This window comes from Cygnus olor, chromosome 1 (assembly GCF_009769625.2).
Source record: "Cygnus olor isolate bCygOlo1 chromosome 1, bCygOlo1.pri.v2, whole genome shotgun sequence".
NCBI classification, from domain to species: Eukaryota; Metazoa; Chordata; class Aves; order Anseriformes; family Anatidae; genus Cygnus; species Cygnus olor.
The window spans coordinates 113,445,823-113,472,383 of NC_049169.1; the positions used below are offsets into that span (position 1 = coordinate 113,445,823).

At 39.2% G+C, this 26,561-nt stretch overlaps 1 protein-coding gene and 1 long non-coding RNA gene across 3 annotated transcripts in view; one reads left to right on the plus strand and one right to left on the minus strand.

Moving 5' to 3' along the window:
• The window catches only part of DYRK1A (dual specificity tyrosine phosphorylation regulated kinase 1A), a 91,539-nt gene that overhangs the window by 31,442 nt on the left and 33,536 nt on the right, over positions 1-26,561 (plus strand). The window lies entirely within an intron of this gene.
• Positions 1,624-25,293, minus strand: LOC121079778. Its single transcript, XR_005825169.1, has 3 exons — positions 18,061-25,293; positions 17,737-17,937; positions 1,624-17,367 (listed from the first exon to the last, which is right to left on the minus strand). It is a non-coding gene; the product is annotated as an uncharacterized LOC121079778 (long non-coding RNA).

Sequence of the window (26,561 nt, forward strand, 5' to 3'; positions counted from 1 at the left end):
CTTGCGTTTGCTTGCTCTGCTTTAAAACCGATGAATCCTTGAGGTCAGGAAAAAAGCTAGATACGTTTATGTATGCATGCAGATCATCTCCTGATTGACAGTTTTCAGTTGCATCAGCTGTTCATGCATAAACAGCTTTACGGGGTATATTTACATGGAGTATGTTGGATTAAGGCCAAGATGCTGTAAGTGGATATTGCATTCTATGAAAACTAAGCATTTGTTCATTTCAGTTGTATGTGTGTAAATTGTATGTCGATAAGTCAAGTAAAACTGGTCCTAAAAAAGTATAAAAAGAGGTACAGCAAAGAAGAGGAGAAAGAAAAATATTCGGAGGGGATGATATTTAATTTATGTTTATGGAGGAATAGCAGTTAAAGTCTTAAAAGTGAATCTTTTTATGTCCCATAAAATTTGTGGAGCTCTCTCAAGTTGGCAGTCATAGCAACTTATTAGTTTGTATGTCATTTGCTTATTACTGTGTAGATTAAAATATAGCCCAACTTAAATACTGAGAAACAGGTTTGAAAGTTTAAAAGTATTCATGCCACAATGGAACAGAGAGATGATATTATAAAGTAGAACCACTATACTGTTTGACAGGATTAAGTTTAGTATTTTTACACATTAATCACATTTAAAGTAAAACTTTAGCACTTTCAGTTTTGGTCAGGTTTTCTGATGATGGTGAGCTTGTAGAATTATGAGCTTGAAGAATAGAAATGTATACGGGATTTTGAAAGGCAGTGTTTTAAGTAGTAATTCTATCTTCTAAAGCCCAAACTCTTCATTTAGACGTCTCATAAGTACAGAGTGAAAGACGGTGGTATCTTGACAAAGACTTTTGGACTTCTGATATGTCATTTAAGTTGGAAATTGAACAAGTAAGATTTATTTGCAGCTCTCCATTTATTAGGAGAGCCAATAGCCATATGTTGGGGTTCTAAGAATAAAGATGATTCGTGTACCTTAAAATGAAAAAAATACTGCAGTTATTCTCTAGTACAGTAACAGCAAGAGTCATGTGATGACTGATACCTGCCTCAAGTTCAAAGTAGCTTGTGAGAGCTCAGGCCAGAAATTGAAAGGTTTTGTGGTTACTGAGGATGGTTCCTTTTGCATTCTTAACAATGTGCGGCTTCTGAGGGTGACTGATCTGGGGTTTCAGAGATGCTTGGTAATGTTTAAGCTACCCTTGGGTAAAGAATGAGAGCTTGTATAGGGTAAATAAATAAATTCTTCGTTACAGTGGGCATCGCTTCATCTCACTGGAAACTGACCTACTCAAAGACCCTAGAATTAACTGCAGTATAACCAAGGAAAACAATTCCCTTCAGGAAGAACTTTTTTTTCACTTTTTCCATCTTGGAATATTTAAATTTTACTTCACCATTTAAGCTGAAAATAATGTTCTAAGATACGCTGCTCAAAAAAAATGAAAGCACAAAGAAATAGTGATATTGAATCTTATTTTCTGATTGAACTAGTAGGGAAAACAAAGTTACAGGACGTCTAACAGTATTTATGGAGCGGTGCATGTTAGAACTTCCATGGGCAGGAGTTTTTATGCACTGATATGAGCTGTATCATAATTCTGTGTCCCTCAGTATATTGTTTCTTTTCTTTTAAAGATGGTGATGTGTTTCATTGTCACAGAAAGGAGAGAGGGGTCTTTTGCTGTGTTCTTAGCACCTGTGCTATGTAGGACACAATCAGAGAAGGGAACTGTTTGGAGGACTAAAAGACTTTCAAGAATTGCTTTTTGTCAGTCTTGCTAACTTAAAGATTTTATAGGACTTATATGGATTTTCTGTGAAGTACTCTGCAAAAAGCAAAGCTGGGCATTCAGTTCATTGTAGGAAGAGCTAAATTTATATTTCAGACATGATTGTGCATTACAAATAGGTGATAATAACAAAGGTGATGCCTTAGAATGAGGTTTGTGTTAAAAGTGTATTCTCAGAATATGTACTTTTGTGTTTTTTTTTTACTACTTTGAGAGTCAGTCTCTTCCAGAGCAGTGTCTGAAAAGTTGGAACCGTAAGTGCAATGCTATTGCTGCCATTACAGTGGTAGTTATACCACTATGCTGATAATTGTACTAGCAAGTGTTTACTTTTTATAGTGTGGTAGCATCAGATTTGGGATTGTGCTGTGTACGTACAAGCAAGGATTGATCTTGCATTTGAAAGTTAATATTTTAAAATCGATTGCCACGTCTTGTGCTGCACCTGCCAAGTAGAATAGAACTGTGGTGTTATTTTTGTTGTTGTTCTTGGTACTTTTTCCCTCTCTTTGTAGAGGCTATCTAATAAAAATGGATTGGTTTTAAAACAAAGAACTTCCTTGTTTTGGCTTTGATTTTTCTTGTTAGCTGTGGCCTAGGAATATATAATTAAGAATAATTAACTGTCTGATCTTTTAAGCTTTTGAAGAGCTTAAAGCCTGTTGTCTTTTCTTGACCTGTGCCAGAAAAGGACTTGCCTCTCAGTTGAGTGTATAGGGGACCAGTGTAAATATACTAAACCAGACGTATGAGATCCGGAAGGATCCATTCTGAAGGAATCGATCACGACATGCTGATCCTCTCAGAGTAACTGGTAACAGTTATTGTTGGAGAAGTGCTGTTCTTGACAGCAGAAGGGAAGGAAAACATTGCATGGCTGCGTGTCCTGAACTGCTTTTTGGTGGCGATGAATTTTATACTAAAACACAACAGATATTTCTTCCTGATTTAGGTCTCCCACAAGACCATTGAACAACATTGGGGCATTTCTGTATGCTAAGGGCAGCAAGGAAATAGGATAACTTATCAGTTATGTTTTATATCGATTTTTTCTATAATATTTTGTTCAATTCTTGTGCCTACGTGATATTATCCAGAGGTTTGATCATGTAACATCATTAAAAAGAAGTGTAGAATGGTTATTTTATCTTTAATTGTGCACTAGAATTTATCATATATTAACTTCATTTTGAACACATTCACATTTTCATGGATATGCCTGAAAAACATCATTCATGCTGAAAACATCAAAATAATTTTATCAAATTCTTGTGTTCATTGTGAAATTATATTGAACACACCAGAGATGTTGATATTCAAGCAAGTGATAGGGAATGTGAAAATGTTATATTCAAGTTTGAAGAAACATTGGAAGTGATCCTATTGTTCTTAACCTTTTAAAAATAACGTTTGTGTTTGGAAAATGGAAGAAAAAAAAAAGCCCATTCCAATACTACTCAATAGCAACAGTGCTAGAACAATGAAATAGTAAATGGTTACGTTATAGCTATTTTTTCCCCAGTTGCATTGCTTATTAAAATTTAACAAATGAGAATAAAGACTTTGGGGAAGTTCTTGGATCAGGATGACTCTTGCAAGTATTCAGGTGTTAGGTTTATGTAAGAGTAGAATGAAGATTTAGAATTGGGCCATGACTCATGTCTTATACCATAATAATTCAGCTACAGATTTCATTAAACTATGACTGTTTTAAAGCATGTTTCATATGTGAGTATTGAAAGCAAATATACAAAAAAAAAAAAACACTAAAAAAAGTCATTAAAAAAGTGTAATCAGAAGAAAACTGTCTAATATTGCTGCTCTTTATTTGGAAGTTTCCATGTTTTACATTATATTAGATTTGCCAATCAGCCTTTGAGGTAGTTTGTTTAGTGCTGTTTCAACTTTTTCCAGGAAATGTCAGAAACTTAGTAGGGCATCACCTTTTTCTCGCTTACCTGGATTTAGTTGTTGTGGAACTGATGAACATGCTACTATCTGTGGTTCCACTTAGGTAATTGCATACCTGGAGTCCCTTTTGTGAGATGTACGTGCTGTTGGCATAAAACCAGAATCGGATTAAAAAGGAGCAAATCTTTGGCCCATGAGCTAATTCCATGCTGAAGCATGGCATGAGCTGGTTCTGGTTTTGTTTCTGGTTGGTGACTTTTATTCCAGTTGGACTGATTCTGTCAGTAACTTTGTCACATGTTTAACTCTCTCGATACAGGCAGTCGGTCTCGGCTATTCAGGTCTTGAGCGTGCAGGTTTTTTTCATTTTCATCCCCCAAAAGGAAGATGCCGAGAAAATAATGTAAGAGACAGGGTTGCTTATTAGCAGTATTAGTTTTAAACATAGATGGCTAGTGAGCTCTTTGCATGAATAAGAATGCTTTTAGAGTTAACCACTGTTTTTACATAGGTAACTCCCTTAGCAGGAGCTGTTCGTGCTGTCTTTCTGGCTGTTAGCTTTCTGCCAGCAGCTGTGAGAAAGCAGGCAGAAAGGAGTTGAACACAGTTGCTTACTGAAAGGCAACAGTTACCACGCTGAAAGTGGAAGTTCTGCTTTTCAGAGATGGAGTCATTGACCTCAATGAATGATAACCTTGAAGTCAAGAGACTAGATTAATGCTCTACTTTCTGCATCTGAGATCAGAAATGTGAAAACCTGGACAGCTAAAGTTAGATTTCTGCATCCATATTTAAAAAGAAGTTGCCTATTTAGGGAAAAAAAAAAAAGTTTTTCCCCTCCTCCAGAACTGCTTAGTACCTGCGATATAGATTGAATTTCTCAGCCTCAGTCCTCCCCAAAGAGGAAACAAATGATTTAAAAAAACCCGGCTGTTTCTGGGTTTTGTTGTGGAAGTCTGCCCTTTATAGAGAATGCTACTTTTCTTATTTAGGAACAGAGTGAACCATCTGAAATAGAAAATCTTTAGAGGTTTTGGTTTTTATTTAATTTGCTTCCCCTTAAGAGAGAGCAACTCTGATAGGTTTGAATTCCTGTAGAAAGGTATGTTAGTGGTTGTCTCGGGTTTTTGCTACCACTGGAACTTTCATTTGTGCCTTGCAGCAGAATGAATCAAAATACTCGTTCTTAGGCTGTGGGTTGGGGGTGGTTGACACGAATACTCCGTGGGGCTTGTGGGGGCCTTGGATGGCGGAGCCAACAGCAGCTGCCTTCCTTGGAGGAGCAGGGAGAGGGAGGCATACAGAGTTCAGCTGCTGTAGCTGATCCTCCTTCTGCCGTCTTGGTGGAGTTGCGGTGTTGTCAGCTCAGTTGGACCATCAGGGGACAGGAGTCAGATCAAGCATGCACTTCAGGAAGTTTCATGTTGCTCCATAATGCTTCAGATGTAAATGTCTTAAAGATACACATCTATAGTTTTAATACCTTGGAACAGTAATTGTGTATCCTGATTTATGTGGCCATCTTTTTAAAAACAAACTTTTTTTTGAAGTACTTTCAGCAAAGTATTAAGTGATGAGGACATTTTCTCAGAATGAGGATAAACAGTTGAGCTTTAGTGATATGGTAAGGCTGAAGTTTATTTCTGTTACCTATTTCTAAGAGCAAAGACTCATTTAGACTTGAGCAAATATTTGATTTTGAACAAAAGTTCAGATTAAGAGTTATGATCTTAACTATTATAAAAGTTGTTATATGTGTAGGAAGTGTTTACCTATTTCCAGAATTTTTGCTCAGTCCACTGAGAATGTCTGCGGTCTACGATGAACATAATACTACAGATACAAAGTCTTTCTAAAGCCCTTAAAGTCACTAGATGAGCAGCTGTAATGAAGAGTCACCTGTGGTGTCGGAGTGTTCAGCTCGTGAATGAGAAGTAAAGGTTCTTGTGGTGGCCAGACTGCATTTAGAGCTGTTAATGTACTCGGCATTGTGCTACATCACGGTGACTTTCTGGCTCTGGCGTTTGCAAGTGTGAGCATTTGTGCTTTATGCTTCATGCTGTACAGCAGACAGAGCTTTTTTGTCCTGTTTGTGTGCTTGGAGAAGCAAACTTCTTTCACAAAGTGATTTTGTTTGCCTAGCTTGGAGGCATTGGAGGGCTGCTAGGAGTGGGGCAGGGGCTGTGAGGTGACACGCAGCCATGTGCCTCCTGCAGAGGGACCAGCAGTTTCGGTACAGAGGGAGCTTCTTCCCTTGAACTCAGCACCAGGCAGTGCTAGTTCAGGAGCTTGCCCTTTACAGCTTTCTAAGAATCATGTCTCAAGCGTTGTGTTCCTAAACTACATCCTGGGGTTGAAATCTTCCATTGGTACCAGCACGCAGCAATAGCTTTATTTGGGTTTGCTCTCTGTGGAGGCGGAATACCCTAAACTCATCAGTTTGGACTAGTTCTAGCACTAGACAAGCCTTAATAGTAGCTTGAGTTAAGCATGCACTTCTCTAATTCCTTAGTGCCTCCTATTTTATAAATTATGCACTCAGATGTAAATGTCCTCTCTCTCCATCTCATAACAGTTATATTCTTTAGGGCTTAGGTTTCAAGGTACAGTGCGAGAAGCCCTAGGATGGCTTTCTTAAGAGCCTGCCCTTAGTAGTACTTGATAGTTCCTAATAGGGATTCTGCTGGTGCTTTTTTATCACGTAGGTAGGATGGAGGAACTATGTAAATACTGTTCATGTTTCTTGCTGAAATTGGGCATTGTGGCATCTTTAAAAACTGCCGTTTCTCTGTTTTTAGTCAGTTCAGTTCATCCCTTGATATACAGTTATTAGTACTTTTATATAAAATGTTACTTCAGGCAGTGGTGACTGTGCTCATTCTGATAGCTTGATGCCAACTGCTACACCAAGCTGGTATATTACCAGCTTGTGGAATAAACATAGGATCATCTAAAACTTGATTGTGGAGCTTTTCACCTGGACGTATGTAGGGGAGTAAGTGTTCCTGTTCCTCTCACCAGGTTGTACAATGATTTCTGTGTCTTAATATGCAATCAACAATCCATGCTTGTTAATATGGATAATTCTATAAGACAATTTAAGGGCATCTTTATCAGATGTTTTATGTCACTAGATGCAGTTCAAGCATAATCTACGTGGGTCTAGTTAAAACCTTCTCTATTAGGGAAAATAATTAAACTTGGAAAATAACTTGAAGCTGAGAATGTTTAATTCTCAGATTTTCATCTTGATGTTCTATTTTCAAAATTGCATATTTGTTGATAAACTGTTATGGGCAATGATTAGATTAGAGAGCAAGAAACAATCATTTGTTTTTATGAATGGTGGTAAGACATGAAATTTGCTGTTTTGACCTTTCAGTTATCTTGGCAACAAAGTTAGTGGATAATTTGCACCACAACATATGTTGATCGACTGATGTGATATTCTGAGGCCTTGTTTCTGAGGCCCAGCACTGCACTAATACTTGGATCTAATTACTGTTGACGTTTTAGTGAGTTAAGTACCTAAATAACTTTGAAGATCTAGATTTTCTTTTTGTATTGCGGATAGGGACAGCTCTCTACCATATTTGCTATAAAGATGGAACAGGAGGCAGTAATTTTGTTTCAGATGTAGAGATTTGTTCTCGATTTCCACCTTGCCTCCTGCCCCCAGCCATGGCAATCTGTTGGTGCCTGTGTTTCCATAACAAACTAATTATTAAGAGTGCTTTAAAAATTGAGGATACATGCATGGTACTAAGTTCTGCTTGTACCAGTTAGTTCTAGTTCTTCTGTATTTTTTTTGTCGTGTCTCAACTTTCTGATCTTTAAGATTTTATTTTATTTTTAAGCCTATGTTCCCTCAGGTTGGTAGCTTATGCTATGACCTGTTTCTTTATTCTTACATCGACCGTTTCAAAGAAGTTCAGCAAATCTTAGAAGAAATTTCTACAAACTCACTAACATTTCATTGTCTTATTGAATCCACTTCATGTGTGAACATAGACTCCAACGTGAAGTTTGGTACACAATCCAACACTGTTACCTTGTCTTACTGCATCTTTTCTAACATCTCAGAATTTTTGGTTTTTGTATTCATGCATCTTGCCTATTTGAGGTCAATATCCCGCAATGATCTTGCCACTGCCTCTGAAATATAATGCAGAAGGATCAATACACGTGCTCTCCAGAAAATGCGGTAGAATGATCAGGTCTGCAAAGGTGGGTGAAGTTGATTTCGTTCTTACCTGGTTTGTGGACACAAGCTATGTTTTACCTGGTTATGTAGGCAGTAAGGCATTTGAATAGAGAAGAAGCATTGTAATACTGTGATTATTGTCCAGTTCCTCAGGGCTTTCTCACCATTCCAGAGGAGTAAATAACCATTTCTGACAATACATGAAGATCTCTGTACGGACAACAGAAATTATAAGAAGCCCAAGAAGTGGGATGAATACAACCCTATTTTGATGATTTTTTTTTAATGGTAGCTTAGTGTAGCTAGCTCATTCATCTTCATGCTTCTTCAAGGACAGTGAAAATGTCTAGATGGCTTGAAATGAGATTGCAAGCTTTCGTATATTTGTAAAAGTATGTATGTTTTCATCTGTCTGTTATTAGTGCAAGTTTTGCTGTGTTAGTAATGCCTCAGAAATAGATGAAAATCCTTCTATGGGAGATAGAGCAAATGTAAAAATGATAAGTGGTATCTTAATGTGGAATATTGGCCTAAGTCTATTAGATCAGCCTATTAAAAATATTTAAAAAAAGACAGTTTAGCTAATTGAGCATATTAAAAAAAAAAAAAAGGCCTGGTAAACATACTTGTTTACCTTCCACTAATATGGAGGGTTTGTGCTGGCTTGGAATACAAGGGTGAGTTTGCACTTCGAAGTTTTTTACTTACTGAAGTTTATCAAAACATTTTTGAAAAACAACAAATCTCTATCATACTTTCATTTGCAACTTTGTTTTAGGTAGTGTTTCCTATTCTTATTTTAAGGTGGTGCTATAAGTGCCATATAACTCCTTAAAGATCATTTTAAAAAAAAGCATTATTTTATTAATCAATTTCCTCTTGTTTCTTAAAGGTAAGTTATGCATTTCTAAACTTTTTCTGTTATAAAATTAAGTAATCATTTTACAGTGCTGAGTAATTCTTGACATACATATGTAAAATGATATTTCCATACCGTATAAAGTGTATTGCTGGTGCTTAGTCTCAGAAAGTGTTTTACAAAAGCTAATGTTTCTTTTAAGCTAAATGTTCACATCTCTGGAGTGTTCCCCAAAATTTAGTTCTTCGTAATTGCCATTTTGAGATGTCAAAGGAAAATTTTGATTCTACCAGATGATTCTGGCAAATAAGTGAAAAAACGAAACACAAGGTAGTCTTGTGCACTTGTATTTAGACTAGTTTGTGAAGTATGTATGTAGTTTGCATGTATATGTTTTGAGCTTGGTGATCCTCATTATCAACTAATTGTTCTTGCCCTTTGATCTCACTGTGCAGTTGTTTGATAGAGCCATTAGCTTTTTATTTATTTTCCCCGTCTCTCCCTGGTTTCACTATTTGGAAGGAGATTTTCTCAGGACAGATAAGTCACAGTATTTGAGAAGTACACCAAAAGGAGGTGCAAGAGCAGATGTAGTCAGAAGAGATTTAAGAAGAAAAAACAAAACTTACAGACAAAAATGCCCAATTCTCTGTTAGTAAATTGCATGTTCCCAGTCACTGACCCCATGGAGCAGCACGCACATCTGTGCTAGTTAACTGTCCTAGCCTGTAAAACTGGGTGGCTGCCTGAAAGCTGCATATTGGGAATGATTCCTGGAACATGCTGACTGCCACACATTCCCGGGAGTTGCTGGGGAAGAGTTGCTAGTTGGAATGGATGCTCTGAATGCCCTAACATTGTACGAACAGAGCAGATTGTTGTCCTTTTGCTCGGGAACCCTCCTTGGCCCAGCTGAATCTGCTAGTATAGATGTACATAGCTGCTGGTCCCATGTGTACGGGACTATTAAGTCCACTGTTCTCTGCTAGTCCTTAATGAAGGACAGGCAGAGTTCTTTCTCCTTTGCCTTTGGACTTACTGTTACGGAAGAACATTGCTTGGTCACAACAAAGAAAATGCTGATGTTTTACCTTTTGCTATATATAGAGATATATATAAAAATATATATGGATATAACCATTTCTTACTGACCTGGAGACGCAGAAATATTCCTTTGCTTCATTCTCACTTACAAAGCCCGAGAGAATTTTGTGTTGCTTTCCTGTAGGATTTCTATGAAAGTTCTGTTTTCTCCCATCTTCTGACAACTTATATCTGTAAAGTTGTGCTTGTTCTGTGGCTTAGGCTGAGTTTATGAACTTTATGGGTCTTCATGACTCTTCTTCTGAAGAAAAGAGATTTTCCTCGGGAAAAGACGCCGTTTCACACCCAAATCAATTGGTCAATTTTCAAGTGAAGATTCTGCAACTTCGGTTTAGAATGCTGTGTTCAGCTTTGTATTCCTACAAAGATATTGGTAGCAAAAGGCCCCAGGCAGCAACTGTTTGAATCTTGAGAAAGGCAAAAAGTAGTTGTTGGGTTTTTTGTTTGTTTGTTTTTTCTTCTATGGCTGGAGGCATGTGGAGCTCCAGGGGAAGGCAAGAAGCGAAACTTCATTATTTCTTGGGAGAAATCCAGACTCTATCGGCTGCCATCCAACTGCAAAAATTCTGACACTCTGTTCAGAAGAAAGTGCCACCAAAATGTAGCTAGCTGAATATTTCACTTTTTCAATAGAAGGCATTTTCCTTAAATAGAATTTGGGAGCTAAGTTTGTCTAGAGCAAAGATTTGGGTTAAAAACACTGCCAGATCTATAGCAGCATCTTTCTACTTGACGTCTTTCACTCTGGCTACAGGTATTCAACTCAGGTGCACAGAAACACTCAATGTATATTAAGAAAGTTCATGAATAATTAGTGTCCTGTAACTTTGTGATCTATAGACTATATAACTTCAATGAAAAATTCAGTAAGAGGAGGAGAGGGTTGGCAGAGAATTGAATTCTTGCCTTGTGCAAATACACTTGGTCATGACTTACAGCTTGGTTATGCTTTAAAAGAATTTTAATACAATGGCTTGTTGGTTTACATTGTATTCCCCCCCTCCTATCTGACATTAGTAGCAATGTCTTTTAGCCATCAAAAATCCACCTTATCCTTGATAACAGATTACCAATAGCTTTGCCTTTCCAAGAGGCTGCAGTAAACCATTAGGAAGATGGTTAATCTCCCTCTTATCTAAGCCTTTTGATCAATTTAGAGAAAAGTGAATTGGTGTCTAATAAGCAAGTCTATCTAGCGGGCTACTTAGACAAAGGAATTTGGTTGCCTTTCAAGATTAGCTTCGTAGTTTATCTAATGAATCAGCTGAATCTTATCAAAGATCAGATAATTAAGCATTGCACCTTTTGGATTAATGAGACCTCTGACAGATCTTCTCTTTCTTTCTTTACCGAAGTCTATTCGAAGATATCAACTACCTGCAAGAGTTGATCAGTTCTTAAAAAAAAAAAAAAAAAAAAAAAATTCCTTGGAAAGTCATTAGAAGTGGGACATATATGCATATATTTGTATTCCTATTTAAGAGCTTGTCAAAGCTTTGGTTGGCACAGCCTTACATCTGTGATAACCAAATGACAGAGCTCCATGTTATCTCAGTAGGAATTTTGGTCAGTGGTGAGAAAAGTTCTGTTCCATATGTGAAACTGTGTTTCTCTGGTTTCTTTAAAAATGACAGTAGCTCTGCTGCTGTCCGTGATAAAGAATGATGGAAGAATGTCCAGTGAGAGATAAAGGCAAATAAGGAAAAATGGAACCGGGGGGGAGGTGGAATGACACACTTCAGTTGCTCTAAGATTTACTTATGTATTTTGCTATTTTCCAATAAAAGTATTTAATGTAAAGTTTACATTCTGAATTGGCACACATTAGCCCAGACATATTTACTTGTTATTTCATATTTATTTTATTTGTGTGTCAAGGTTAGATTATTTGACTGTTTTTTCCTCTGTATCGTCACTATGCCAGTATACTGAAACTTTTTGACCATGGATTTCTGTAAATAAATAAAAGAATTTTAGTGCTTCCCACTGCACAGTTCTTTCCTGTTCCTTCTTCAGACAAGATATAGGAAACTTTGCAGTCCGAAGGTGAAAACTTCAACACAGGCTCCTACAACAGCCTTTTCTACTCTATCCGGACACCTTCTTGTGCGGAAGGGTTCCCCCCTTGACATGAAAGTGTGCTGCCTCCTTTTGGAATGTGAGGTGTGCCCAGGACCAGACCTCTTGGCATGCTTTATGGCCAGACCGACCTCCCTTTCTCCTGTGAGGTGTCTCCTGTGTTTGTCAGGCCTATTGAGAATTCAAGAGATGTTCACTGTAGCGTCATATCCATGAGTATGGTAGAGGTGGCCCATTTGTAAGAAAAACAACATGTGCAACCAAAACTTAAAAGTCTCTGCAACTGAACTCTGGGCCAATCTGCTGACAGTTTGTGTGTCTGTAGAAAACACTGTGCCGTGGCAAGAAGTGAATGTGCTTGGGGGTTCCCTGCAGAGGTCCTCACTTCCCTTGAAAATCTATGGAGGTTGAAGTGAAGCTGACTGGGGACTTCATGGCTAGTAGGAACTTGTTTCTTATGCCCAATGAGATGATATAGCATTCTTTCTCTATCTGATGCCATAAGCATGTCAGAGAATCACCTCCTCCATGGTCTTTGGGACATGCTTATGTAGGAACACAAGTCAGGTTATGTTATTCTCGGTCTTCTCTAGAGTTGTGCAGCCCACAATGAAATAATTGCACATAAAGAATGCTGTCTCTGTCTTTAGTCCTTTTTAATATTGTTTCTTCATCATTAGTCTCTGTGCAGCTGTACTTTTACATGATTCTCATTCTGTAGCATAAAGCTTAAATGTTGCTGGCATTTTGAAACACTGGATCACTGGCTAGTCAGCTCAACCAGTACTGTAGCAGTCTCAAGAGTCTACCATGCTTCCTTCTCCCAAATAACAATAAAGGCAGTTTTGCAATCTCTGTCCACTCCCTTTAGTTCCTGGTCGTATTTGGGACAGGAAATCTCCACTAGGAAGTCTCCGTTTACCCTTTTGTGGGGGAGAGGAAGAAAGAGGGCAACTTCTCTGTGGTATCTGCTATTTGTGCTTGATGGGGCTTTCAGAAGTTGCTAAGATGTGTAGCGTTTCTGTGAAGTCCTGTAGAAGTCTTCAAGAGCCTGACTGAGATTGACTGACGTTTTGAAACATTTTTCTGCTAGCTTGTACAGCAATGCCAGTGAACAGCACCGCATCGCTTTCAACCCAGATGCTTTGGCAAGTATCAGCTTCATGTGTTGCCACTGCTTGGCATAATGACTGATGCTACAAAGCAGTAGCAAGTGGTTTGGATTTTTTCTGCTTATTCTGCACCAGCTCCTTATTTTTTGCAGTGGCTGTGGAGCATGATAAACAATATCGCTTTTTTTTTTTCTGGTAAGGATTTTAAACTCTTTAGATGACTTGGTAAAAAGCTGTGCTCAGTGGCAGTCTACCAGATGAGGATACTAAGTTACCCAGCTCATTTTCTTTTAGACATCTTATAGCTGACAGAGAACTATGCTTTGATTATATTTCCCCCCTGAAATTCGTCACTGTAGTAGCAGAAAGTCCTATTACTTTGAAGATTGTTTTATAACCTCTCTGATTAATGCTCCTGCTGTCAGTAATATTCCTTCTGTACCCCTTTTCAAGCATCTTTTCCCACAAAAGCTTAATATAGGCAGCAGCCTGATATGTCTGCTTTTTCAGTCATGAGGAGGCGGGCACTTCAAAATTCTTCCCTCTTACCTTAGCATCTACTTGCTAGAGAAGAGCTGTTAAAATGCACATCTCCAAGAGAGCATTTGCCAAAGTCCTCACTTTTGGTAGCTGCCTGCCATCCATGAAGCAGAGTGTTTTGTCAGCAAGCGGTTATATATGCCCATTCATTCCACAGAGCATGCTATGCATGGCTGAAGAGATAATGTGCCTTATTACAATACTGCTTGGATTCGAAAGTTTTGTTTTTAGAAAGGAATTAGAAGGATGGTGGTTTTTTGTCTTATTTTGCCTTAAAAAAAGAAAAAAAGATCTTGTTTCTAAATCAGTTACAATTATGTTTCATTCTCTTTTCTCACTGAGAACACACTTTTAGAATTTACTGTAACGTTGAAGCTTCAATATGCATGGGTACCTAACCTTTTAAGACAAAGAGATTGCCTGTTAATTGTTTCATTTTCTTCACTTGCAATGCCTAGACCCTAGGTAAAACGACATGTTAGGAGATCACGGTTCTTTTGCATTGCAGTACAGTTGTGTCCGATGCCTATAAATGTCATGTTCAGTATGTACTCATGAACTGGAAGGGTACTCTGACCGGACCACTGGCACAGTTGTGTTTGAAGCTCCGTAAGAATTAAAAGCCTGCAGGGGTTAGAACTTTGTTAGCGTTTATGCTACAAACTGAACTTGTGATGATCTTTTCACAGAACATGGTCATTAGCCGAGCCCTGAAGAATTGCTTGTCTGTTTAGCATTTAGTGTTTGGATACGATTAACATTTTTACATAATCCCCTTTCCTTAAAAACATTCAAGACTCATTTCTTAGGTGAAATGTCCTTCCTCTGCACCTCTGTGGAGGCAAAAAGACCCAAACCAAACTCAAAGCTTTATCAAACCACCTGGTCATATTTTCTTTGGTGTAGTTTAGATGTCCTTCAGGAAATGGTGGAATGAGTTCTTTTATTTTTTTAACCATTTCTGCACTGCCTTTGAAGTAAATTGTCTTTTCGGGTGGCCAGAATGTACTTTGCTGTCTTTGCCTTTCTTCCCATATTGATGCTGTAGATGCATCTGACAGGTTGCTCTCGCAGTAACTTGTTTTGAGAATTAGTATATAAAGCCAACCAGAGCGAGGGGAAGAAATGCGTAAGTGCTACAATTTAATCAGGGGGATAGGAACACATTGTCTTTGCCTTCTGCGTCTTCCATAATGCCCCTAGAGGAGAAAGGTGGAGTTCTTATTTTGGAAGGAGGAGCCATGTCATGGCAAACGAACTCCATCCTCTGGTTACTGAGGTTTTGTAACCAGAAAATAAGACTTACAGACGTGTTTAGATGGGAATGTAGACAAAATTTGAAGTTTATCAATTTGTACAACTTTGGTACATGAATAATGTTGTTCTAATTATTGGTTTGAAAAAAGGAAATTTTAATAGTTAACTGTATTTTTTAAAATATATGCTGCTTAGTTTATACTAAAACCAGTGAAGCATATCCAGGAAATGTGAGTTATACTTGTAAAATATTTTTCTAAGATCATAGTATTGTCCTAAAGGAATACCAGTAGAAGTTTATTTTTTTATTTCTGCTTTTAAACTTGTGCTGCTTAGGAGAAATGAATTTACAGCGAACCCCAAACACTTTGAGGTTGTATTCTTGTTTGGATTAACAAAACCTGGCATCACTGTCTTTGGTGGTTGCTAGTAGCAAGCATGTACTCAACCATAATTTTTTTTCCTCATTGAAAGCTAGTACTTCAAAATGAGACAAATCAAAATAAGTAATTACTTAAAGGTGTGTATAACAAACACAGAAATTATAAAAGGTAGGAAATTAGTCTTTCAAATAAGTGCTTTGGAATTGTGAGGCTTCACTGTACTTGTGAAAACATAGCTTTATTTTTGATTTTAGTTATATTTTTTGTAACTAGATAGATATGGAAACGTTAGAGCTTTCTACTGGGGAATGATTGGTCGTTTAATGATTTAAAAAATCTGAATGCAGTTTCTCAGGAAATAAGGACTGGCTTGAGATGTCTATTGTAACATGCCAGTGTGAGAATATCAGCCGTCAAATTGTTTACAACACAGTAAAAAAGTGATTTAGTTACAACTTCAAACTTGTAAATATTGGATAAAATAAAATAGTCCTGGCTCTTCCAGTGTACTTTGGAGTGAGTAAACAAACTTTTTGACTTATATTTTTTATAAACTACTATGGATTAATATGAACTGCATGTTTATGAGTTTGCAAGTATTCTTTTTTTTTTTTTTTTCCTTTAGGAAATGTATCAGAATTTCTGTTATTAATACAGAATGTGAAAATAGTATGCCATCTCCAAATAGAAAATAACCGCTATGTTAGCGGCCAAAACTAAGTATATACTATCAACTTCTGTTTGAGTGAAATAAACTATTTTAGGATCATACATGAAATCATCCCTGGAAGGCATTCCCTTGAATACTTGTGCCAGCAGATTCCCCATAATCACAGTGTAACCTACAATGGTGTAGATTTTTTTTCTTCTTAAATTTGTCACTTAAAGGGCCTTTTGTCCATTTATTTAAGTCTACAAAAGGCTTTTATTTGACATAATCAATTAAAGTATCCTGTTAAATTTTTTTGTCAGCATAGCAATCCTAAATAGAGTAGTATGGCCAATCTGAAATTAGTAAAGCAAGAAGATTGGCAGTATCAATAGGGCTATGCATTATCCAAATCCTGCAAGTGGAAGGAGGAGACAGAGGCAAGCATGTGTTTCCAGAATTTATGCTATGTACAAAATCATTTCGTTATTACAGTTAGTTTTCCTTCAGAATTCTCAACACTGTATAAAATGAAATCAACCTTTATGGTAAACAACAGAATGCAAGTTGGATTGACATAACTTAGTGAAATAGTTTGAAAATAAACGTGATTATTTAACTGTGCTGTAGAGTTAGGAAGATTTTTTTTTCCCTTTTGTAAAAGAATATTTGTCATCAATTCATAATACTGTATTTATTCAAACTACAAAAGCACTTTCAGATCCTCCCCCTCTCTCCTGAAAGCTGTTTTCTTTGGTCAGGTATTGAATAATTTATATCATGTGAGACTATTGCACATGATGTATTCATCCCTTGTTTAGCTCTTACATTAATGGTTTGGCATGCTAGCTGTACATTGATATGGTAGATGCTTTCCATTTTTTCTGTACCAACTGTTTAAATATATCTTGTGTCTCAGTAACTACAAATGGGAAATGACTTGAATTATTCTATTTCCCTTGATGGTTTTTATGAGCAGGAAAAGATTCCTTTTTAATATATATGTATTTGTACTGTAGATTAAAGGAGAGCTTTAAAAATGATTCACTTCCGTGCCAGCCGTATATTGTGTTCAGCTGGAAATATATGTTGAATCTAAAAAGTAAAGTTTAGACATTGGGCTACATGTTAGACATAGGCGTTGCTTAGGTGCAAAGTTTTTGGTGTTTTTCGCCTCTTGTACAGGTTGTGTGGTTTGATGTGTTGCCACGTAGCGGGTAATTTATATACTGTCTTTAGTTTTGCACTGTGAACTGGAAATTGTAAGTAATGTTATTTGTCATCTTTAGAGGTGGGGAAGAGAAAAGACACTGCACAAACTCAAGGAACTCTTCTTACTTAACTGCTGATAAAAGTATTTGAGAGGGCAGTTGAGCAGACTAGCCGAAGGATTAGTGCTGCAAGATACTGGCCCAGGATGGATTGCTTGGAAAATCTTGTAAGCCGATGGTCAGATAACGCTCTTCTGCTTGCTGCTGCTGCACTGTTACAGGGTATGGTAGATGGGCATAAATCAAAGAGCAGAAATTTAGTTTAAAAAGCTAAAATGAGATAAAGAACAGACTGAATTGATTTTCGTGTGTGTCAGAGGGGCTGATGCACGCAGTAAGACAACTTAATATATTTTGGACATGTAAGGAAATAGTAAAGTTACTATTGATAATGCTTCTGAAATTTTAAAAGTTTCCAAATTTAAAATTTCCCAAACGAGAGCCAGTAAAACTTTGATTTTTTTTTAGACTTGGTCTCTGGAACCTACATTTTTGGCACTGTTTTTTAAGCAGACTCTGTGGTTAACAGCTGGAAAGTTTGGGGTGTCTACAGATGGATAAAGAAACACAGAGCCCCTCACCTCTTTGGCAGTGCCTCTGGCTAGTGGCTGACAAGAGTCCTAGTCCTGCTCCAGCTGCCTGGTGGGCAGAGCAGTGTCACAGTCCCTGGGCGGCTTTGAGAAACACAGGCAGTGGCTGCTGCTGCTGCTTCGGGTCCTGTACCTGCTCTGTACCTGGATAGCGGATGTCAGTTGCCAGTGTCAGGCGGCTTCCACAGGCCCCTGAGAAAAAGAAACACACAAACCCGCATCTGACAGGTGAGTGAATCGCAGTGATAACACCTTCACGTCACTGCCAGCCTGCAGAAAGTGAAGTAAAACAAGCATGCGGTTGCCTGCATTTACCACGGTGCAGAGCCAGGCTGTGCAGCTGCATTCTTCTTCTTCTGCAGAGAGGCAGTTGCTTCCAGAGTAAGTCTGTCAGGCGTTGTGTTTAGATTCTCCATTGTAAGCGGACCGAAGGATGGCCGTTTCAAAACGCACATCTGTGTGTGGGGGGAGTGGCGGCTCTGAGGCATGTCGGGGCTGCCGGTGGTCAGGAGCTGGTATTCCTGGGGGATTCGCTCTGCTGTGTGCAGAGACACTAATTGCAAGTGTTCTCTTAGGTGGTATTTCTAAGTGATGGAAGAAATTGGCTATTTCTCATTACCATGCTTACGTTTCTTATGCTTAGTCCCGAACCTGGCGGTTCTATTTAGTCAAACACCCCGAAACTCATTTATTTAAAATCTGCCAGCGAAGTAAATACCCAAGGAGGGTCTTCCTTCAGTCTTTTCCCACTTTGAAACACCAGCAGTTTATTAGCTGTGAAAAGGGGGGGGGGTCCTGCGCTAGAGGCAGCGCGTCCCGATACAGCAGCCCCTAGGGCTGCTGCGTGAGGCGACCCAAGGCAGGGCGAGACTCCCCTCCCTGCCTCCCTCGGGGTCTACGCGGGGCGCTCGGACGCCTCAGCCCTGGGGGCGCGCGGGGCGGGGCGCGGCGCTGTGGCGGCGCGGGGCTGCCCTGCCCTGCCCTTGCCGCGGGCGCCCGGCGTCGCGCGCGGCTCCAACCGTCGCCGGCCGCGGCGGTTGGGCTTTGAACTTGAAAGCGTTAACAGCGCCTTGGAAGCGTGACACGGCTCCATTTCGCCTCTCGGTTATCGCCCGCTTCCCCATTGGGCGGCGGGCGGCAGCTCTGCCCTGGCAACTGGGGGGAGTTCATTTGCATAGCGCCGCGCCATTGGCCCGCGCGCCGCCCGGCTCGCCCAATCAGGCGGCGGCGGCGCGGTGGTAGGCTATGCTAATTGCCCGCTGTTGCTGGGGTTCCGGGAGGTTTTCTGCGCGCCGCCCCGCCGCATTGTGCTGCCTGCTGCGGGGCGCTGCTCAACGGCCGCCTCGGGGCTGCCGCAGCTCCCGCCCGCCAAAAGCTCCGACTGCCCCTACGTACATCTGTCTCCCCACATGCCCGGGGGCGAGCCTTGTACCTGTGTGTGTGGGGGTCTCTTAAAATATGTGTGCGCACGCCGGGTTAATGGAAAAATTATAATAAAAGCTTCACTGGAATAGCTCAGGAAAGAGTGCTGTGAGGGTGAAAGGGGACTCTCGCAGCTCTTTCCCCACTTAATTCACCCCCCATTTTTAATTAAACTGCCTTACATTGAAAGAACCAGACTTCTGTGGAAAGCCTGGCTTTGAGAACATTAATGAAGTCAGCCTTAATATCAGTACTTTCTAAAATACAGTAACCCCTGTTTCTGAGATAACTATCTCCAGACGGTGTGAATGTATAATAACCTATTTCTAGAATACACACCAGCCTTGTAAAAATGGGGTATTCGCATCCCTCATGTTTGTCGTTGTTGTTCCCCTAAAAAGAACCCTCAGCTGTAACTGTCGAGCCTGGATTTTTTTCTGTCCTCCATATCATTCCTGCCTAAAGAGTATTGGGAAATGTGGTCTTAAAACATTTTTGTTGCTTAAATCTGCATCTGGTTCCTTTCTGCTGCTTTCCAAACCCGCTTTGTCCTGCTCAGTAATGGATTAATTCACCTTCTGCAGTCCTCCCAAGTCCCTCCCTCTGTCTTCCTTAGCTGCCCAAATTATGGTCTTTCTTCGCATAAATGCTCTCATTCTTCCTGTCCAACTCAGTAAAATTGACTGTAGTGTTAATGGATTATTTAATTTAGTACAACCATCTACGTATGTTCTATATCCTTTTTTTTTCTCCCCCCCCCCACCCCTGAGCATAGGTATTAACACGTCAGAGGTTTGCTACCACTGAATATTTACTAGTAATGGTGGAAATTACTGGCATTTTTTTTTTGACATGACCCTGTCGTCAGCAGATTTGGATTCCTTTGAAATCAGTTGGAATTGAAATTTCAGTAAAAGTGCTTCAATTTGGCAACTACTTTTTTTCCCCATGTTTTTTAATACTTCTAAAAATTTTTATAATTGGTTTAATTCGTTAATACCAAAAGAACAGACGGCATTCTCCAGATTTAATGCTTAGAGTTGACTAAGTGAGCTGTGAGAGCATTGGTTCAGATGAGCAGTAGTCTGCAGTCATTTATAAGACAACTCACCATGAAGACCAAAGCTAGACCAAGTTAGAGTAGCCGATTTTTATTTTGGTAGGGTTTTGTTTTACATTTTCAACTGTTTTGTAAACTCTACAGAAAACTGATAGCTGAGGTAAATCTAATTTCTAGTGCATTTACGAAGTTAAAAATCTTAAGATAAAAAGTAATTTGTGTGAACTTCAAGCGGCGTTTGCTTTTGAAGGCTTCTGGAATGTGAGTGTAAAGGTTCTTTTATAGCATGGAATGACTTCACACAGTCATGTCATTTTAAACTTTGTCACTAAATTTCTGTTGTCTGTATTACAAGGTTACCATGACTTATAAACAAAGTATTTTTTATCCTTTTCTCGTTTTTACTTACTGATTTGACAGAACTCTCTGCATAACCATTGTTTCCTGTTTGTATCCGTGTCTTTCACAGGTTGCACTGGGAACTGATTGGGAGGTGTGGGCCTTTCAGCTACATTAAGTATGCTTATGTAGTTGGGATTAAGTAGTAGTTTTTAAACTTTTATTTGGAATGATATTCAGACTTTATTCTTTATTTCTATTTTAAAAGCTGTTATGAACTTTCATCGTGATTGTAAAATAGAAGAGAGCCATTTTCCACTGTCTTTACATCCAGGCTGTTTAAATGGCAGAATTTTCATTAAATTACAGAACTTGTAAACTTTATAACTGTAGACATAACTGCTTGAAACTTTAAAATAAGCATAGGTTTGTAGAGGGAGAGAAAAAAGAAGTATCAGAACACTAGTCTTGGCATATTTTCACCAGCATTGATGTCCTCTGAAAAATGACTGTTTTGTTGTTTTGAAGATTTAAATTTTTTTTCCCCTTTTTAAGCAGATGTTAGTCTTTTAAAATATTTATTGAATAATTAATCATTAAGTATTGATGGCTCAGCTATTCTGATTCACATATTACATTTGGTGTAATATAAATGTCAGATTAGGCTGAATCATCAGCCAAACTACTTGAATTTGACCAGTGTTTCTCAAGCTACATGTTTATGAAGAAGAGTTAGATGGAGTTACAAAGTGGTAGGAAAACTTCTGAAGAATATGCAATGTATATTAAGAAAAAATAAAAGCTTCAATAAGAAATATGTTGGTGTGTATACAGTTACTTTATAGAGAATGTTTCTTCTTCTCTACATATTAGAATATCCTCTCCTGGAGGATCACATGAAGATGTGTCAAAAAGGAGCTTAAAAAAATAAACCCAGCCTGCAACAGTAGAATAAACAAAATTGCTAATCTGTATTGTTGCCCCTTTGCTGGAAGGCAGCCTTAATTTTTGTGACTGTTCAGCAGAGGCCATCACAGGAGAATGGCAGGTTCCTGACAAACGAAAGGGGGTGGTGCTTAATGCAGCCTTAGAGTAAACTGTGGAGCCTTTTGCCATGGGATGCCAAAAGCTGAAATGCAAAAAGTTGTTCAGCAAATCCGTAGAAGAAAAGAATGAGCAAAATATGTTAGTAACAAAGACTCTGCTTCACATAATTCCTGGACTGGAGGCTGGAAGAACATGCCTGGCACAAACTGCTTGCCGTGTTGCTGTCTTCCAAGATGACTGCCGTTGACCACTTTCAGAGACAGGATACTGATTTGAATGGATCTTTGTTTTGATATGTGAAGGAATTCCCATGTTAGTGCCCTGATGTTTGAAAGAACTATGCTTCTTTTCAGTCCTTAGTCCAACATGAATCTAGCACCCCTTCTTGCTTGGTTCTGAATGTGAGCAGAAAGGAACATCTCTTTCAGACCTCTCATTTGGCTTACTTTTCCCAAATTTTTGAAACTTCCTATAAAACTTCTGTCCGGAGTTCTGCTAAACAGATTTACTGACTAATGTATGTTCCTAGTCTTTATAAAGTCTTTATATGAAATCAGAAATTTCAAATCACGAAACCTTCTCGTCTTTAACCTATGTCTCCTTGTTTTTCTGTAGGTAGAATAAAACCCAATCTCATAAGAATACTGCAGAAAGAAATTATGAATTACATAGGTACAACAACAACTACCATATACAATATATATGCAGACAATAATTTTATTTGGGCACAGTCTGAGGAGTATCAAGGGATATTAAGTTAAATACAATGAAAATAAATTGTATTGTGTAGCAGCCTATTCAGTGAGCATTACTTCCATTCCACCTTTTAAAGTAAATACGGGTATTCATGTAGCTAGATAGTATCATAATTTATTTACATAGAGTGACTAAATTAAAACTGTGGAAGTATTCTGGTGTTTCTGAACTTCTGCGCACACTAATCTTCAGTTTTAATGTTCTTTCAATCAAGTGCATATGTAGGTGCAAGTTTCTGGTCTGTGTGAAGTCCTGCACGTACAGGTTCAGTTCTCACTGTTTACTTGTGGAGTTGTAGATTTTTTTTTTTTTCCAGATTTGCTCTTAGGCAGTCTGCTTCTCAATAGAAATTTCAAATCAGAGTTCTCACAGGGCTTAGGATTTTGACTGTGAAATTTATTGTACTTTATTTCCTGTAGGTTTTAGCTGAGCATTTTGGTGATCGTTGGTTTATTTAAAAAAAAAAAAAAGTATTTTTACTTTCACAAAAATTTCTTAGTTCTAGAATTCTCGAGTATACTCAAAGTAATATTTATCCGTTAATGAAACAGATTTATAGTGTTGCCAGTGGATTAAATCATAAGCGTCTCCGTTGTTTTCCAATTAAAAAGCTTTATGAGTTTAAGAATTTCCTTCTCTTTACTTGTTGTGGGAGGATTACATTGAGCAGGGGCATTTAGTCTTTCTAGGTTGATTGCACCAGACTTTTGAAGTGGTAGAGGAGAGGATACATACCTCAGTCTCTCCCAGTCACAGGTTTTAGCCGCAGTATTTCTACAGCAGAGTGAACTAGCTTCCCTTGAAAGTACAGGCACAAAACCAATAGAGTGCATGCACATAATTCCTGTCCAAAGTCCGCATCCCGCCACAGATTGTCCAGGGCAGAGGATAGCCAAGGCAGGCACAACAAGGTCCGAACAACTAATGAAGCCTACTCTTGGCCTTTCTTTTTTGCTCCCCCTCTGCCAAATGTCCAGACACATGGCCAACAAGTCATGTCAAAGATCTGCAAGCTGTTGGGAAAGATGGCACCCAGAAGTAATTTTTTATCACCTTCTGAACACTTTGCCTTAGCTGCAGCTTACTCCATTTGGAAAGAGCACGAGCAAGAAGATTCGGTGGCCTGGGTGCATTGGCCTGTTGAACAGGACTGGAGAATGCAGTTGTTTCTAAGTTTAGGGCTTAATTTTGCTTTGAGCAAAGGTAGCATTTGGCATTTCTGTACAGGGAAGTAGACTGAATAGTTATTGTAAAATAGGTTCTGAAGTAGCCATTCTTAATAATATAATTCCTCCACAATAATATAGTTCCTCTAGAGGAAGGATATTTATAACGGTGTTGTTTGTTCTGCAGTTGCTGCTGCAGGTAATTTCCCTTTGTTTGCTGGTTCTCTCACAGCCTTCCTCATTCCAGAGCAAGCTGAGTGAAATTCATGTACCCTCAAATTCTCATGTGGTCATTTTTAAGTGTAGTGCATGAGGACAATAGGCAGAACAGTGCTTCGGTAGAGTAGTAGTTCACTTAGAGTTCAGGTTGGCATTTGCCTATTGCTTAAAAGATGATTGATCTAAACTACAAAATCCCAAGTGTTTGACATTTATTATGCCTAGGCAGAACTAGGGTAGGTCTAACTTCTCTTAAATGTGGGTTCGTTTGGACAGAGTTCTCAAGATACAGGTGTCTGCATCTGTTGCTAATTGCTCACTGCCTGTTTTAGGGTGTGCTAACAACACAGAGGTGGCTGCATATTAAAGAAAAGCAGAGATCAATCTCAGTGTTTCAGGCTTGTTTCTAAGGGGTGCACTGAATAATTGCTGAGGTCATAATGCCTATTAGTAGAAAAAAATAATGGGAAAGTGGAGGCCTTAGTCTGAGTTGGGATTGCAGAGATTGGAAAGACACAGATTTGAAGTATGAACCAGTCATACGGTATTAAGAGCTGCCATGTTTGGTCTGTGGTGTAGACCCACAAGCTCTTGAACTTTGAGCGTGGGAATGAGACTACCCATTGTGGTGAATGATACAGTTCACACTTTTATTCTCTGGTCGTGTTTTCCGGCATGTTCTCATTCAACTGCAAACTTACCACTGAGAAGGAATATCTCAGCACATTGCTAAATGACCCGAACAGTAGATAGCAGAGAGTAGGGAAAGGGAGGATGAGGCAGAAGGGAGAGGAAGTAAAAGGAAGGTCAAAATATTTCAGGTAAAGGCTGTGATGTTTATGGAGTAAATGTTGAAGAAAGGAGGAAGGGTGAAATAAGGTGAGTTGTGCAGAGGATGTTTGAAATGTTCATGTTTCAAAATTAGATGACTCCACAGTCCAGCAACACACACACACCACATTCCCATTTCCAATTTAGTTCTAGTTCTACATTATTTTGGTTGGATAAGTGCTGTTGTGCCATGCTTTACCAGTCTTGGCTTTCTGAATATGGTAAGAAATTCTGCCTCCTCTTGAAGTGGAGTTGAACAAAGAGATGGGAACCTTGGGCAGTGGGGTTTTTATCTAACAGCTAAAGCATTCAGTGGAAGTAGTAATCACTGCCTGGAAGCCAAATGCAGAAGATCTAGGTACAGAAGGGGTTATGAAGTTGCTGTTATTTTCAAGGAAACAGTTACCCAGATCGCAGGTTGGTGGTAAGTTCTCACATATGGGGAATGACTATGTTTACACTTATAAAAGAATGAAATAAAATGCTGATGTGACTTTCATTGTTTTTCCCTACTTCACTTTGCAGAAGTCAGTAGATAGTGAAGGATTTTTAAGGCTGTTGCAAAGGTTATGTTATCACTTAGAGAATTCTCTGTATCTCTTGGTGTAAAGAAATAAAGATCAGCTGTTGCACTGAAAGTTGCTTTTGTCAATCATGAAGGAAGCTTGTATAACTCATGAGGTCAAAAGTGTCACAATAGTTTATTTTTGTCTTTAATTTTTAGTTGGGGGGTAAGTAGGTATGAAGAAATACCAAAGGAAATTCACTTCTTCTAACGTTCAGTGGTTTTCATCCTTCAGTAGAGGTATACCTAGATAGAATACTTCGGTTGAACTGTGAGAGTGGCAAAAGCAGTCACATACACACCTTAAAAAGTAATGTATATATTTAATGAGTTGGGTGACAAATACAAAGAAACAATCTCACTGTCGTGGTGATTTTCATATGCAGTCCCATATGACAGGGGAGCTGATTTAGCGTTTCCCTGATTCAATGAGAGAAATCCTATCATTTATTTTGTGCTGACGTTTGTGGCACAGAGTCACGGAATGGTTGGGGCTGGAAGGGACCTTTGGAGATCACCTAGTCCAACATCCTGATCAAGCAGGGACAGACACACAAAGCAGGTTGCCCAGGACCATGTCCACATGGCTTTTGGATACCTCAAAAGTGGGAGACTCCACAACCTCTGAGCAACCTGTGCCAGTGCTCTGTCACCTATGCAGTACAGAAGTGTTTGTTTCCTGAGGTTCAGATGGAGCCTCCTGTGCTCCAGTTTGTGCCCATTGCCTCTTGTCCTGGTGCTGGGCACCGCTGAAAAGAGCCTGGCTCCATTTTTTCAATGGCCTCCCTTCAGCTGTTTACAGACATTGATGAGATCCTCCCTGAGCCCTCTCTTCTTTAGGCTAAAGGATACCAGATCTCTCAGCCTTTCCTAAAAGGGTAGACACTCCAGTGCCTTAATTGTCTTCGTCATCCTATGTTGGACTCTTTACAGTATGTCCATGTCTCTCTTTTACTGGGGAGCCCAGAAGTGGATCCAGCACTCCAAGTGTGACCTCACCAATGCTGGGTAGAGGGGAGGGATGTTAGAATGCTAGTGTGGTTTGGGTTGGAAGGGACCTTAAGGATCATCCAGTTCCAACCCCCTGCTATGGGCAGGGACACCTCCCACCAGACCAGATTGCTCAAAGCCTCATCCAGCCTGGCCTTGAGCACCTCCAGGGATGGGGCATCCACAGCTTCTCTGGGCAACCTGGGCCAGTGCATCAGCACCCTCAGAGTGAAGAATTTCTTCCTTGCATCTAATTTAAACATATCCTCTTCTAGTTTAAATCTATTACACCTTGTCTGTTGCTGATAAAGAGTCCTCTGCCAGGTGTCGCATAGCCCCTCTTTAAGTCCTGGAAGGCCGCCCCAGAGCCATCTCTTCTCCAGGCTGACCAACCCCAATTCCCTCAGAACCCCAATTTCTT